Raw genomic sequence first — 18205 nt, 5'->3', positions numbered from 1 at the left:
TTCTGTTTTCCTCTCTTTCTCCTTCCCTTTTTCTCTCTTTCTCTCTCTCTTGCTCTCTCTCTCTTTTTCATTTTTGCCTCTTTATCCCAAATATCAATACAGTGCTCCTGACACATAGTAAGTGTTTAATAAATAATCTATTGATTGATTGGTTAATTGATAAGTATAACTTATGCATTGCTTTATATAACCCAAGTAATTGAGATTTAAGTTTCCCTGTTCCAATTCAATCCTGTTGAATAATTAAATAATTCTTATTCCAAATTCTGGTAAGGTTGACAACCAATTAATGGAACATACAACTCAGATTAGCCTGAAATTACTGCCAATAAAGTCATAAAAGAATCAGACAATAAGGTAGGAATATTAGTTTCCAGAAACATCAGTTAAAATGGACATTTGGTTGTGAAATTGATGGAGCAATGGACCTGATGTCAGGAAGACAAGAGTTCACATCCAGGCTTCCATAATATTACCTGTGTGACTGCCTCAAACTCTGCTTATTTCAAGTTTCTCATCTGTAAAATGGAGCTAGTAACAGCACCTATCTCTTAAGAGTTGTTTTGAGGATAAAATGAGATAATTTGTATAAAGCACTTTGAACATCTTAAAGTATTGTATAAATGGTAAGTTATTATTACTATGCTTCCTAGGAGTAAGCAATAGAGTAATGAAAGGGATAAAAGATGACAATATGAACTAGATTTGGAGTTAGGGGTTTTGCTTTTCATTCATGTCCAACTCTTCAAGATCCCTATTGGAGTTTTCTTGGTGAAGATACCCGAATAATTTGTCATATCCTTTTCCAGCTTATTTTATAGATGAGGAATGGAAGCAAACAGTGATTTGCTCAGAGTCACATTGCTGATAAGTGTCTGAGGTCAGATTTCAGACCAGGAAGATGAGTTTTCTGGCTTTAGGACCAGACATTTATTCATTACACTACCTATCTGTCCCTGAGGTCAAACAACCTGGGTTCAAATTTGCTTCCACTAATTGTGATCTGTATTATTTTAGACAAGTCGCTGGGCCTCAGTTTTTTCCTTTCAAAAAAAAAGTGTTGATTAGGTAAATATGAAATAAATCTCTCTATTATATAAATTTAAATAAAGTTAAATTAATTAACTAGATTAACTACTTGATACCTTGAACTTTGACAGAATGAATTATAAGTTAGACAAAAGAAGATAAAGATAAATTCTGCTAAGTGCATAATTTTCCAAAAGACTTTATTACATTTAGAGGTGTAGTAAGATAAAATAAATGAGGGAAGCACTTCAAGTTTCTTAGAAAAAAATAGATAAATATATTCATGAAAAGATATTCAAAGTAAAATGATATTTCAGGTTTATGCTACTCAACCTTGAATGCTTTCCCCTAATTATTTGATCACAACATTAAATTATTAAAAAGTAAAAATTTTATCATTGGCCATTTCATCAAGTCATCATTTGGTTAATACAGGCTAAATGTTCATAAATTTATGTTTACACTCATTTGTTGAAAATCACTTACTGTTTAATTCTTTTGATGAAACCCTGATCATGTTATTTTATTCTTTCACCTTAACTTAGAAATTGAGATTTTTTTTGTGTAATTAATATAATAAATAATGACTTTTGAATGCAATACAATAAAGTAAATAATATAATAAACTGAATTGTGCATTATCATAATGTTTATAAATTATTTCTTTATTTACTGTCCTTCTTCACATAATCTGTGTTCCCAGGAATACTGGGCTGTCTTTTATACCCAGGCATTTCCTCAAATGATGAAATTACAGGATAAAACCAAACCAAAATGAGATAAATGTCAACTTTTGTTAATGATTTAGCTAAGGGATGTATTACTTCTCTTAGATATGATATCTTAAGCTGAAGAAAAATTTAACTACTAATGACAGGGATCTTAGAAAGGGTGGTAAGTAAATAGAGGTAATTCATTGGCTAAGGGGCTTTTGAAACATTACTTTGACTCATTTTAATTAAGAAAGGTCCCATTTTATTTGTACATAAGGCCCTTTAGCAGGATAATAATGACCTTCATTCTGATAAGTGTTGAATTTAATAAATATATTAAACAATAATCTCCACTTTGATAATTATGACTGGTGTTAAGATTTATTTTTTCAGTGTAAGAAATTATGTCATGTTAGGCCTAATATTACCATTTGAAACAATCAGTACAGAGCAGAGATTTAAGTGTTTTCATTGTTTCTTATACAAATAGGAACTTATTGCTACGAAATATTAAAATGTATAATACAGTATTATATAAAATGGTATGTTATTCTACTCTAGCTAAAGGCATAGTTTTTAACCTGTGGAACTTTGAAAAATTAAAAATATATAACATTTAATAATCTAATTTTATGTTGTTTATATATGTATCATTTAGTTGTTAGATAGTAACTTTCCTTTCCTCTCTGCCAAAGAAATTGAATTATCCTTATGTTATATGTTAATATTCACCAAGCAACAAAATCATCTTGCTTAATAGAATTATGTATCTCAGATGCAAATCTTTATTTCTTTTCTTAGGACACTCACAAGATGAACTCCTATGACTTTTAAACTTTTTAAAAAGTTTCAGTTTATCAAATATTAAATTTGTAAGCATTTAATGTGATGGTTATATACCACAAAGAAGATCTAAAACTTGAAAGATGAATATTGTTTTAAAGTCCACATTTTTTTTCTTTTACATTGTTGTATTGGTAGGGTGAAGACTATAGTTTAGAGGATTTTAGCTTCATTGAGCTAGGTAGCAAAAATGGCATGAAGAACAGCCAGATGTGTGATTTGGCTGCCTTCATATCACCAGTCTTGAGAAAATATAGAAAACAGAAGGTAAACACAATGTATGCAGAATTACTTTTGTGTACAAGTTTTGCCTTAATGAGGCAATGTGTGCATTTGATTATATGGAAAGTTTTTTTTTTACATTTTTGACATTTTAATTTTTTTTTTATTTTCTGGAAACAATATTTCTTTTCATTTAGAAATTTTAGAAATGGTTTTGTTGCCATTATATTATGAATATATGATTTGCTACAAAAGTGTTTTAGTTTTTATTTTTATTCACCAGTAAACAGAAAAATAAAATTGTTAATCTTAAGAGGAACAGTGGTTATCTCTTTCATACCTTATCATTCTATGTGTTTGTTGCCCCTTTCTTTGGTAAATCCTTGACAGAAATCTGCCCACTCCTCCAGTGACTATATTTTGGGTTATTTTATTTCTCTAGAGTAGCAAATAGCTTTCACACTGTTGTAATATATACATATGTACATACATACATATTTTCTTGGTAAACAATTAATTTTGATAAACTCAAAGTTCTGTAATTCTCAACTTCATTGATGTCCTCTTTAAGCTCAGCAGTTCTCAAGGGGGAAAATGAGCCCACTTTGTGCAAATAAGCAAACTTGATAGTGAAGGCCAAACATCGTCAACCGTCTGCTTATTCATCAGACATTTATAAATAATCTCTTCTTAAATATGTAAAACACTGGACCAGACACAGGGGAAAACAATAATGTGAATGATATCATCTTTGCTATGTACAATTCACTTTGTAGAATGTCATTTATATCCATAAAAACATAAATATTAAAATGGAAGTGAGGTCTTCTTTAGGTACATATATTTGTTAGGTCTATATATATGATGTATGATCTCCATTAGAACTCTATTGTAGCTATACTGTATTTCCTTAAGAGTATAAATTATGAAACATTAAATATAAAAATTAGTTTGATTTTTATCTTCCCATAGTAAAATAGTAGAGAATTTGTAAGCTTTCCCCTGGTTTTCCCATCAAAGTAGCCAAATCTAATAGATCTTATAAAAAAAAAAACTATCACAATTACCAATGACTGCTCCATAAAGACTTTGTTGATGATTCTAAAGCATAAAGATTATTCACTCCTCTGAAATTTATTGGGTTTGTTACATACCTCATCCACTTTGGCATTTAAGTTTTTTGCATGATTACTGATTAGTGATTTTATGTGTCTATGTATTATCTTCCCAAATAAATCTTAAGCTACCTGAAGGCTGGTTGGTACCATATTCATGTTCTATACCCCACACTGCCTAGCACAATTGGACAAATACTACAGATTTTGAATAAGTTATGGTGTAATATTATATGTAGTCCAGTTTTTTTTGGGGGGGAGGAGCAAGGGCAAACCATAAATGCAGTTATATTTACTTTTTCTGGAGCATATGGTTGCAATAGATTTTTTTTTTTTTTTGGTAATAATCTGCTGCTCTTATATATGCACTCAGAATTTGCATAGCACTTCAGTGTTGTTTGGACTTGATGGTTAGAGAAAACATTCCTTAATACAGGTGCAAATTATGCTCCACATTGTCTGACAGAGCCATCATACCTATTGGTTTTGCTTAACTGATTTTCTTTTTTATGATGAAGAGTTCAATTGGGGCAGATAGAGGTAGCTATTAGGAAATTACTGTGGTAAAAAAACGTCAATGAACTGTAAAAGAAAAGAAATTCATCCCTTTACTGCTATTCTAACATTTTCCATGCAGATTTTTTTTTCTTGTAGCCTCAACTGAATTCCTTCTGGTGGGTAGCTTGTACTCTTGGGACTGAGTGGATAAATGTTCTAAAGCATTATGTAGGGTCTGTCAATAAAAAGAAAGATGTGAAATAACCAGCAATCACAAGCTGCCACCAAAAATGGCATGCTGTATGCCATTCATTTTACTGACAGCCACAACAGGTCACACATTCCTGTCATTATCTAAAACAAATTTCTATTTGGTTGTGTTCTCATCAGTAGTGTTATGAAAAATAAGTAAAATATTTGATTTGGATTACTACATGGAAAGTGAGAATAATTGAACTCTACTCTCCCTTGTGCCTAAATCACTGTAGGTAATAAGATAGCTTCTTAGTTAATCACATTAACTCTTTCAGGTCACCAAGGCATTTCTTGTGAGGGGAATTTCTTTTATAAGTAAAAAAAAAATGTTTTGACTATATGTAATTTGGGTTAGTTTGAATTTGTAGGAGAAAAACTAGCATTAATCCAGTTCATTTAATACATAAGGCACTCCCTTGGAATAAATTAGGTATTTAGGGAAGTATATGAGCTCTTTGAGGTTCTTAATGTACACAATTTAGCAAATGACTTCTACACTCTACAAAATGCCACCCTAGTGATAAGAATGTGTTAATAAACCCCTAAAATGTCCAATGTACTTTGAGGGAGTAGAACTTACACAGTGGCACAATTAAACTACATTTTAATACTTAATGGATTCTCTTGTCTATAGTGACCTCCCAAGTTCTCTTCCAAGTACAAAGATTCTACTCACTAGGGTAGGGTTGACACACTAATGCAACCTTGGTGACTTGAAAGAACAAAAGACTTAAAAGAATAATTTTATGAAAAATTAAAACCAAAGCAGGGAACTTATGACATAGTGGTAAACAGTGCTTTTGTTCTTCATGCCCTGGAAAAAAATTTTTTTAACAAAAACAAAACTACTCATGCTATATGTACAGTAATTTGTATTTTTCAGAGGCACCTTGTAACCATTATCTCATTTGATTCTCCCATCCATTTTGTAGAAGTGACAATAGACAATAGACAGGCACTATTCATCCTACTTTTTGAGAAGGAAATTGAGGCAAAGCATAGTTAAGTTGTTTGCCTAAGATCACACAACTTATTTAAGAGAATTGAGACTATTTAAAGGTTCTGATATGTTTAAGAGTTTATATTTAGGAATTTATTTTTATTATAGCCATGCAGTGATCAAGGACAGAGGACTATTATTTTCTTTGCTGGGCAAAAGAGAGAAGAGAAGGAAGTTCATTTATGATTAATTGTCTATTTACCTACATCCTAGGGATGTGGTGGGGTTTCATACTTTTGTGGTAACATAAAATGGGGAAATTATCTGAAGCTCCCTTAGGGAAAAACATTGCAAATACAAAATAGTTATTATTGTGAAGCCAGCTGTCTTGTAGTGGAAGAAGTTATACCATGAATACAGGAGATCTGGGTTCTAATACTGAGTTCTAATCTTGGCTCTATCTTGAGTATTATTACCAAATAGTTCTTTGAGATCTATTCATATTAACAAATACATTTCTTTAAACTACATTGTATTATGAAAGTAAATATTTTACTCTTAGATGCATTGTCCAGATTTTTTTTTTCTTTTAATGTATGTCCAAATCATGATCTTCATATGTGTATTTAGGCAATGGATGCTATTCATATGATTAAGAGCACAGGTTAACATAGTTTTTGATGGTTTACTATATAAAACTTCTAATCCATGGACGAGGAATATTTAAGTAGTTTGCATGTTTGATCTTACTTGTAGAACAGGTTTACATGAAGTTGAATAGATTGTACCCTGAGGTGAAACTCTTGCCTTCACTCTTAATATTTCTTCCACGGCTAGATCTCCTTAGGAATAGATGTTGGTTTGTAAGTTGTTAAAGTTCTTAGTGATGCTGATGCCTAAAGAAAGCTTGTTTTTGCCTGCTCCTCTATCAGGTAATAGTCAAGCCTGAAGATAAACTAAATTTTGTAAGAACATTTAAAACAAACAAAATTTAGCCATTTAAAATACAGTGAAACAGTGTTTGTGTTAAATCTCAGAACTAGAAATTAATTTCTGAGTTCAAATCTGGCCTCAGATACTTACTAGTTCCCCTGGGGTATCCTTTAACCCTGTTTGCCTCAGTTTCCTCTTCTGCAAAAATAAGTCACCCTGGACAAGTCTCTTAAGCATTAACCAGTTTTCTCTTCTGAAAAAAAAAAAAAAAAGAGCTGAAGAAGGAAATGGTAAGCCACTCCAGTATTTTTGCCAAGAAAACCCCAAATGGGGTCATAAAGAGTTGGACACAGCTGAAAGTAACTGAACAAAAAATCCAGGTATATTTCTTATCTTGAAGACAAGCTATTTGATAGCTATAGAATCTTTTTTTTTTCTTTTGCTATAGTTTGAATAATACTAGTGAACAAAAGGAAGTAAAAATTGCATTATCTTGCAAAATTCCACGAAGTATTCCATCTCTGGCACCAATCTGTCATTTGAAGAAAATTCTTTCATTTCTTTCTTCTTTTTTATTTTATTTTATTTTACTTTAAAATTTTTTGGCAAAAAATATTTTAGGTTGCTTCAAATAATATGAAAAGTTGACATGAGTAACTGCAGACAGTTAAGGATTTATTACTGTGTCTTGCTATCTAAATGGCATATCAGTTCAGAGCAGCTGTAACAGGCCATCACCTATAAAGCTATGGAATTTTTGGCTGGGACCCATTGTCATTCTATTTTACTCCTTCCTAAAAATATTTTAAATTTTTGAATAGGGTGATAATGGCTTCTTGTTATTCATTGATCTGATTTCTTTTTTAACTGTAGTTTCATCAAACTTGTATGGTTTACTAGAAACCATGGAAATTAATAGACTTTTAAAAAATTCCCTTTATATGTTGTACCAACAATACATCTTACTATTTATCTGGTCTAGACTATGTGGGTTGGAGTCACCAAATAACATATCAGATTATTCATCATAATAAGGTCTTTGAGAATATAAACATGTGTAGGAGTTTGGAAAATAGCTTATCCTAAAAACATTTTAAAATTTTCTAATTATAGAAATATTTATCCTATCCATGCCAATATTTTGTATAAATCCTACGTAAAAATTGTATCATTTGAAAAAGGATTGGTGATATGAAGCATATGACAAACTTCATTTCCCCATAGAATCCAGGATCATTCAGTTTTATGATCTGTATTTTCATATACTGAGTTTCCTAAACGGTGTTTGGAGATGACTTCTTTTATGTAGTGAACTAAATTAAAAGAACAACTTATTTTGACTTTTCTTTCAGTTTTAGCTAAGTAGAATGTTAACTAATCATTCTATTTAACTTTACATAGTAAAAATTGAACAGGTGGTTTGGATTGAGGAAATAAAATAAGCTTTATTATTATAGACAAGGAAAATTCTTTTCCTATTACACATTACTTGGACAGAATAAAGTAGACAGCTCATGCTGAGAAACCTGAAACTCAGAATGCAACAGTTAAAAAGCAGACAATGGATTCAGTAGTGATTTAGGAATTGACTTCAGCAAATTACGATGAACTATTAACTTGGGATGCTAAAAAGGAAGGGCTGATCAGTTTGCTTTCAGTTTTGAAAGTCATCTTATAATTTGAGTATACAGATGGATTCATCTTTCTGATTAAACTTTATCAACTGGTTTTCTAGCGTTAAATGTACCCCTAAAGGACATGTTTTTCATTTTTTATCTTTTTTCTAAAGCTAGAAACTATTTTCTTTTTAAATCATAATTTTTATAAAGTAGGAAGATTTAAAATAATGTTTCTGTGGCTATAGGAAGCATTTTAATATCTTCTTAGAATTATTTTCAAATACAAATGTTCAGGTCTATGTGTCTTATTTTTTAAAAATACCTACTTTAGACTATAATTTTAAAGGATATCATTCTAATTCACAATGGCTTATTTATAACGAGATATGCATCACAAATATAAAGTGAAAAGGATTTTAAAAGTTTAAATTATATAATAATTGCTTTACAATTCATAATAAAAATAAATACAATAGGTATGTGGTTCTTGTTCTCAACATTTAATTCATTTCACAAAGTAAGAAAGTCCCTTTCAAAGAGTTGTTCTAGACATCACAAACAAACACTTCTGATATATTCGTATACTTTAATGTACAAAGTTCTAAACAAAAAGGAGTTTTCCACATTATATTCAACACCTGACTGCATACATGTTGGAAAATATCCAAAATTTGGTTTTGCAAGGACTGTTACTTCCTAGTTGTGCCACTGAAATTAAGATCAACTCCCTGGAGAAGACAATTGAATTAGCACAGCATGCTTTAAGCACAATGAAAACAAACTAACTAATCTGGGTTACTACCTTGCTTAGAACTTTAAAAAGTGAAATTGCATATACAGTCACTAGCTTCAATAGGCAATAATTTTTCTGTTCATATTAAATTCAGTAGTTTCCTTTTCTTTATGATGTATATCATTTTTAGTTTTTCACATGAATGGGATCAGCTAGCGTTTTATTTTGGGGGGATTTTTTTTGTCCCAAAAAATCATCACAATTATATTTTCTTTCCTCATTTTCCCTCCCTTTTCAACATTTTAATAAAATAGAAATATGTTGACCAATAAGAATAAAACATAAATGTTTCTGCAGAAACCAAATAACTTTGCCAATTGCTCTTATGTATGGTATGCTTTTTAACATAAAGAGGACAGTCGCACCATATCATTAGCAAACAAATAATAACCACTCAGACATGAAGAAGTATTAAAAGACAAGAAGATTTGGGGATGAAGACAGCAGAAATAATAGAAATTTGCAGAAGGGCTGTTGTTCTATCTTGTAAGGAATAGCTAGAAAATTAGATTAATCAAGGAGCAGACATTCGGAAGAAAGTTTGTGTGAATGCCTGACAGTCTTGCTCTTTCCCTCATTTCAAATGTTGGCAGGGTAGCAGGCAGCTCCAAGGGAAATGTGCTCCTTTCATACTTGAGTAATTGATGAATTGTATGCAATATGCAAATGAGAATCCATAAATCTTATGAATGACAGCTTAATTTATGTGAGCCTTAATGAATGCAGGATTAGATTTTAATTAAATATCCTCAAAGGCACCCTGAGTAGTAGGTTTTTTTAGGCCTTGTTTTTTTGAAGACTTGTTTCACATGCAATGCTTTTTATGAAAGTAGAAAATCAGGCAAAGAACTTGGAAATGTTCTTATGTTTTAATGATAAGCATTGTTCTGTTTTGTAGAGAAAAACAGCAGTTCAACTGATAATAAATATCTAACCAGAATAGTTACAGATCTTTATTTTTTTAACTTTGTACATATCACTCAATTTGATTACCTTTAATTGATGCCAGGTCCAGATATCATGTGTTATTTTTTAATTACAAGAAAAGTTATTAAACTTTACCAAAAGTGCTCCGTAGCTGAAGAACTGTTTATTAAAAGATTTGATTGGAGAGATAAACATTTTAAGGATTAAATTTAATTTGAATAAAATAAGTTCTTCCTACCCTTTTTTTTTCAAAATTACCTCTCTAGACAATACTTAATGAGATCTGCTGATAAATAAGACTTTTTCAAATATGATATTTAATAAGAATAATATCATAGTAAAATTAGTCTGAAATAATGTATACTCTAGTGGAATAATTAATCTTAATTAACTCTAATATCTCAGAGAGATTAATTTTAACTTACAGATAGATACTTTGTAACTGCTCATATATTTTGCTTTCTATATGAATATTTATGCACATTTACATATAAATATATATATACACATATATAGTCTTTCTTTACTTCTGTATACATTTGTATGTATATGTACACAACCACGTATATATGCAGATGTATATATTTATACTCACTCATATGTATTCACAGATGTATTTATTTATATATATGTACACCTCTTTGTCAGGAATCAGTCTTTTCAGGAGATAAATTCAGGTCATAGAAATAATTTCCAAAAGTCATTGTTGATATGCTAGCAAATTCATCTCAATTTTACCATGTATGATATAAATACTCTTCCCTCTTGCTTTTGAGTAAAACTACATGTAGGTGAAAATAAGTAGAAACTTGAAGGCTGATATGTTATGCAACCTTTGCTATCTTCAAGTAGTTTTATATACACATACATGCCCACACACAGTTTTGCTAAAATGCATATTCACTTCTGTTTTATAGTATAGAATCCTAATTTCTGATCAGGATTGTATATTCAAACAAAGATACAAGCACACACAGCCTTATCCAATGACTTCCATATATAAAATATGCACTTTCCATAATTAAAAGAGCTAAAGAAGAGTGCATGACTATGTTTATTCCTTTCCTAAATTCTATGCAAACATCTATTTTTGAATGTAGTATTGTCCAGAAGTCAGAAAAGTGACAGTTTACTTTTAATAGTTTCAAGATTTGCCCATTATTTAAACTTCTCTTGCTTTTCTACCTGTAAAAATGGACATAGCAAAACTTAATTCTTGATCCTCGTTATGAGCAAGTTTCATTAATTATCTAATCAAAATATAATTGGATTATAAAACCTCTAAATGAAAATGATAGAAAAAATTTTGGTTATTACAATTAGAATTCAACATAATGAATCCTGATAATGATTTAAGAATTTCATTTCTTTAGATCTTATTTTTATTTGATTTGTCATAATATAATCCAAAAGCACTGAAAAAGGGGGCAGTGTAATTCTGAATATTTTTTAAGTGTTTTATTTGGAAAGAATGAAACTTTGATTTTATCTCAAAGCTTCCTTTAATTTAATGCCATAGCAATGGTTTAGATAGACATAATTTTATGCAGAGATGGATTTGCAGATTGCAATAAACTACACAAAGAAACCTCCAGACTCAGAAACTATTCTATTCTGTAAAGATAAAATCATGCTTTAACTTAACCATGTCTTAAATACATAACAGGGTTCTCAAATGAACTTAATTTACTTTCCATAGGTGAGGAACAGGTACCTTTTGTAGCATTTGTGTAACTAATGGTCACCTATAAAGCTTTGAAATCTTAAAACAGAAAGATAACACTCTCTTTAAGTGAGTTTGGAATCTGGCATGCTATCATGATAAACTTGGCATCTATTTTCCATTACTATCAACATTTAATGTCTTTCATTTTCTTATCCTAAACTATGGGTATTCAAAATATAGCAGTGAAATTATTCTTTTAAAACTTGGATTTTTTTAATGATATCATCTTATTATTAGTGTTCACCCTTTCTTGCTGATTTACTTGTTAGTATTTTGGGGGTATTTTCTGCTCGACCTATTTCATTTTCACAATGTTTTAAAAATAATTGCTGTTTAAAACACTTTTTTTGTAATCCCGAAAGGTACTGAATGAATAATTTGATAACTAATGACATGCTTTGCTGTTTATAATATTCCTTGTTTAGTAGTTCTGCAGTGATATAGTGTGGTTTTGCAATTGCAGATGGGGATTGTTCTGGAGAATTGTTTGCTCTTGTATATGTCTAGAAGTGTGAGTCAGTAGAGATAATATTCAATGTGATTGAGAGAAATCTTTAGATGACACATGGATGAAGAAATATCAATAGATTTTTTTTAACTTTGAATTTTTCATAGTTATCAACCATAGTCAATTGTTGAAAGAAAAAAATACCATTCAACTTTTTTCTGAAGTTAACTCAGATAGAACTAACATAGGACTTTAAAAAATTGACAAAAGAACAGTGGAAGGTGTTTTAATGAAAATTTATATTTTTTTCTACTTAGAAATTTTAAGTAAACAGTGGCTTCTTTACTGTCTTATGAACATATATCAGCTTTGGGAATTGTAAGAGACACTTCACAAATGTTATAAGCTAACAAAATTTCTGCATGTCCAAAATATTGTAGGTAATTGTTTGACTTTGAAGAAAATTAGGAGAAAATAAGAAATTCAGTTTGCTGATAAATACTTCTGGAGCATTCCAGTAGGAACTTCACAGATGATTTGAGAATTGAATTGCAGATTATAGGAGATAATGTTTAGATTTTGCTTATTCAACTATGTTTAGTTGTAATCATTTAAGACTGTACAGTGTACATTTATTGGACAATTCATTGCTAGTCTAATTTAAGTAGAGAGAATCATCCTCAATCAATAAGAAAATATTTTATATACTTAGAAGAGGAGCTTTTTAAAATACAAAATTATTTATTACTTGAGCTCACTAGAACAATCATAACTATGAATACTTCAAGGGAAAGCAGCAAAGTTAGTTCTTACTTCATTAGAAATTTTTTTCCTAGCATAAATTAAGTCCAATATAATTGATCCTAAATCAGAAATGCTTAACCTTTTTGGGGATTGTTGTCCCCTTTGAAGGCTTTGGTGAAGTTCTAGAGCCTTTCTCACAATAATGTTTTTAAATTCATGAAATTAAACATATAGGATTACCAAAGAAATCAATTATATTGAAATGCAGTTTACAAACACATATATGCTTGTATGTGTATGTACATACATGCAAACTTATATGTATACAAATATACATGTGTAAACATATACATATATGTGCCCACATATTTATATATTCATCGATCCTTGATTAAGCATACCTGCCTTAAGTCATTATTCGAACACTGATATGGCCTCTCTCTCTTTTGCTACAACTAAGGATTTCTGCAAGATAATATAAAAATGGGACTTATTAAATATAACCCCAAATTGTGCCAATCAAATTACTGAGATAGAGAGGAGAGGGGCAATAAAGATTTATCAAAATGGTATTATGCTTCCTCAATATAAAGAATCATCATGATCATGAACTTGAAACCAAATAACAAGCCAACTTACACTGTGAATTTATAGTGGATTGCCATAAATCCACTATTTGTAGTAATATAAGATTTTTAAAGTTTTGTTTGGAAAGAATGGAACTTTCATTTGCTATGCTCCATATATCTATTTTTCCTCTTCTTGAAATGGTAGCATTTCTTAAAAGATAAAGGTGATCCTTGACTTTTACGACACAATATCTACTTAATGCTTAATTGTCTTAATTTTTATAGACTGGAATTTAAAATTTTTTATTGTAGATATATTGTAATGATTAAGAAAAGAAAAAATATTCTATTAATGATTAATTCACTTATTAAGTCATGATGAAAAGCCTTTTTGAAAGTTCTGATCTATGGAGGAGTTCTGTCCATCCTCCCCCAGAAATTTAACTTGAGCATATTTTTAAGAATACTCATGAAAAAATAGAACAGAATAATGTAGTATTTACAACTTTTAATTACTTCTTAAAATACTCAGATCTTCCATTTCTAGGAACATAAAAATAATGATTTAGAAAAATCCTAAATACATTTTATAATGAATAATAAATATTTATGTGTTCAATATCATGGTATTATATCTACTCTTACTTGAGCTTTCTTTTCAAGAAATGATAATTTCTTGCAAACAGCAAGACTGGTAGAGGAAGGATTTTTATCAATTATCATTTATTTTGGGGAGCCATTTTTTTATATAGATATAATACTTTGAGACACTAGTGCTTATTCCATTTTGATGCTTAATAAATGCTATTTGATTGGATTGGTTTGGATGCAGTCTCATAAATTAAGATCCACAAATGATTTTTTTAAAGCATTATTGCTACCTCCCATTGTTTGTAATTGTACAGGGAAAGTTTGTATGATCAATTTTTATCATTACCTTTGTGATGAATAGACCTGAAGAGGATTGAAAAGTAACACTTGTTGAATTGTCCCTAAATGAATAGAAATTGAGGCAAAAGGAACTAGGTTTCCTAATATCTATATGGTTATTCTAACTTTTAGAATTTGGCTGTTTGTTTTTTTTTTTTTATTCAACAAACACAATTTGTTAAAAATCATGGTAGAAGTACTCTCAGAATCTAACAAATTAAACCTAAACAATATGTATTGTCTGTTTAATATGTAATGTTCATTGCTGCCAGTCTTTTACCATTATAGAAATAATTTCAAATGAAAATGATTCAATAATAACAGTCACATTTTCTAAGGAACATTATTTCCAATCCCAACTCCATAACAAATTCTATCATGATATGTTAGAAATTTATAAATACTTAGGTACTTGGATGTACATAATTTTACATTGACTATTTAGAGTTTATATTATTGGAAATGATATTCAAACTTTTTACTTCTTTCCAATATGTATATATGCATCTATATATATATACACACATAAATATTTGTATGTATGTGTATGTATATGTAATGTATGTGTGCATATATATATATATATATGTAGATATACACATAAATATTTAAACAACAAAACGTTGCTTTTGCTAGTGACATATTCAATTTTAAATAGACCAGAATTGGAAAGAAAGCTCAGGACCAACAGTTTTATTTTTCTGTCATATAGTATTATTACTTTAACTCTCTTCTAATAATGTTTGGGAACAAAATAAAACCAACCAAACAACAACAACAAAATAAAAAATGCCATTCATCTATAAAGTTGCTAACTGAAGCCACTAAAAAAAGATGATCTTAATCTAAGCAAAGCCCATATAATTATAGAATTTGGAATATCCTTGGTTACCAAATGAGTCAGTCACTTTTAAACATTTGGCCCTGTGATCCACAGCCCTCAATAGATGAAAATATGTTCGTCTTTTACCTCCCCTAGTGATAATTATAATTGTATTGTTGGATCACATTTCTTGACTCTTGTATAATTTAGCTCTGTCAGCATTAATCTCTTGGCTGTTCACATCCGTGGAACTAAATGTCTGCTTAATATGATGTAGGTTAGGTGGATGTCATACTGGTTGGGGAAAAACAATGAAAAAATTTACTGTGGTATTAGGCAAATGTATTATGAGGGCATCGGGCATAATATCAGAACATTTATGCTACACTGGGATCAGGTTTTATGACTTCCTTGTCTGGAAATGGCTTTTCACCTGTTACAGCATGGAGTATCGGGGGGAATTTGTTGCCAGGGTATCTGTAGGTGACTCTTGGTTTCTCATTTATTTTACCTAATGTCATTAGTATTGTTTGTTACAAAGTAAAATATTTATAACAGGAAACAGCTGTGGAACAGTAATAAAGAATACTTTTCATAAAGCAGATTTACATTATCCTTTCAGGATCTGATAACAGTCCCATTTATCTGGGTGTAAGAACATTCTGACAGGTGTGAGGGATAACTGATTGATATAAACTCACTACTGCATGAAAATGAACCTTTTGATAAAGACATCTTAGTTAGACCTGATAAGTAAAGTACAGAGAACATAACTGTCTGCTATTATGTATCATTTTATTACCTTTATGTTGATCTTGATCTTTTAAATGGATAGTAAAGCACTGACAAAAGATGACTGAAAATAGACATTTGTATAATGTACCTTTAGCAGGAGGGTGATCCTTAGATCAAGGACAAGTTAGCAGGCAAAGGATTCATATTTCACTCGAATACAAGAAGTATTCTCTGCAGAATGTAAAAAAGCAAAATACTATGGTGTGTTTTTGGAACATTTTTTATAACTCATACTTTAATCCAGTGAGGCAAAAACATTTGTTGAGTGGATTTATTGATGGAGGGATAAATCCTATAATAGATACTATGAGGTAATGGATATATAAGAAGTCATCCTCTAATTTGGACCTCAGAGAGATTATAAACTAACTGTGAATAGATACAATACAAATGTGACAAAGACATGAGACTTTTTGAAAAGTTATATGAGTGTAAGTCATGTCACAAAAATAGAAGTACAGAAATGATATTGATTGAGGGAGCAATCAAAATGTAATTAATCCTGGCAGTCTTCCTGGAGGCAATGCTGTGCCAAGTTTTGAAGGAAAAGCAAGAGAAAAGAATAAAGCAAAGGAAAATCTCAATAAGTGGAATGGTTGGGATAATGAATATGCTAAAAAGCTTCTGTATAGAAGATAGCATATAATTCTAGAAGCAAGTTGATGAAATGGAGTATAAAGGGGTAAGGGAGGAATACAAGGTGAAGAGCTTTAAAATGCAATGTGAAGTGGGGATCATTTGATAGAAAGCATTTTTTTTAATATGAGTTGGCATGTAACCTTTCCTAGGCAGTTTATGCCAACTTTTAATTTATTCAGTCCCCTATGGTGTTGATAGTGATAGTGAGGATGATGATTTTGTGTGTGTGTGTGTGTGTGTGTGTGTGTGTGTGTGTGTGTGTTTCGGGGGGGTTGTGATTTCAGTAAAGAATGAATTATAAGGGGAGCAGAAATGGTGATAGGGAGTATACTTCTACCTTTAAAAAAACTGCAGCTATATCTAAAAACTATATGTAGTTTACATACATGTACATTTAAGTAAAAATTTAAAGAATAACTATTAAAAACTAATTGTGAATAATAGCAACACAAAATGAAGAATAGTACAATTACAAAAAGAAAGGAGTGGGGGTATTTGGAATCAAAAACACTGAAATAGTACTAAATAGTACTGGGCAAAAAATCAGAAAAGCAGAATGTCAATCTTGCTTCCATTATTTTTAACAATATCAATTTGAGTAACTCAGTTACTCAAATTGTAAAAGTGAAGCTGCAAAAATGGGTATTGTAGCACATATTCTGATCACTTCACAGGGCCTAAAAAGATGTTTTAAGGTAGTATGTAACAGTAAGTTAGTAAGTAAGCTAGTAAAACAGAAAGAAGGGGCTAGACTTGATTTATACATATAGTAAAGCAATGTGTTATTTGGCATAGAGTCCTAGAGTTGAAATATGCTATATGCTTTCTTATCTTCATGCCATAAAATGATGAGGTTGGACTTGACTTCTAAAATCCTTTCTAGTTAGTTATCTCTGATTCTGTTACCATTATAATAAGGCTACTTTCCCTAAATCTCTGTCTTCTTCAATCATTATATTAAGACTCAGAATATATCATTGGGGGGGGGGGGTATGATTTCCCAAATTGCAAATGTTTTCTTTTCTGACCTCTTTGTTCTGTAATATTTAATGTTGTTATTTTTATTAAGTCATTTGAGACATGTCTTAGTCTTTGTGATCATATTTTTGGTTTTCTTGACAAAGACAGTAAAGTAGTTTGCTATTTCCTCCTCCAGCTCATTTTGCACATAAGGAAACTGAGGCAACAGGGTTAAGTTACTTGCTAAAGGTCCCATAGGTAGTCACAATCTGAAGTCAGAGTTTAATTCAAGCTTTGTTGACTATATACATATTACTCTAGCCACTGTACCATCTAGCCATTACACTATACCATTCATACATCTTCCTTATTGTAATTTATAATACAAGGTCATTGATTCATAACTAGAACAGACCTTAGACAGCCTTGAGTTCAATAACTTTCCTTTTATAGATGAAAAAATTGAGACACAGGTTAAGCGAATTACCTAGAGTCACAGAATTAGTACAAGCCTGAAATGAGATTGGAACAGAGGGTTTCCTGACTCTATTTAACCCTATCCACCTTGGAATATTTATTAAATTTGTTTTCAAATGCATAGGTCTTATATTATAAAAACATGAGCTATGGTTCCAGTCCCACCATGTTCTGGTGTGGACAATTCACATAAGCAGTCTGAGATTT

General features: G+C 30.5%; 1 protein-coding gene across 3 annotated transcripts in view; it reads left to right on the top strand.

The window, feature by feature from the left end:
- DACH1 (dachshund family transcription factor 1) overlaps window positions 1-18205 on the top strand; it is a 475837-nt gene that overhangs the window by 146334 nt on the left and 311298 nt on the right. The window lies entirely within an intron of this gene.

This window comes from Sarcophilus harrisii, chromosome 3 (genome assembly GCF_902635505.1).
Source record: "Sarcophilus harrisii chromosome 3, mSarHar1.11, whole genome shotgun sequence".
Lineage (NCBI taxonomy): Eukaryota > Metazoa > Chordata > Mammalia > Dasyuromorphia > Dasyuridae > Sarcophilus > Sarcophilus harrisii.
This window is presented reverse-complemented; position numbering and strand designations above follow the sequence as displayed.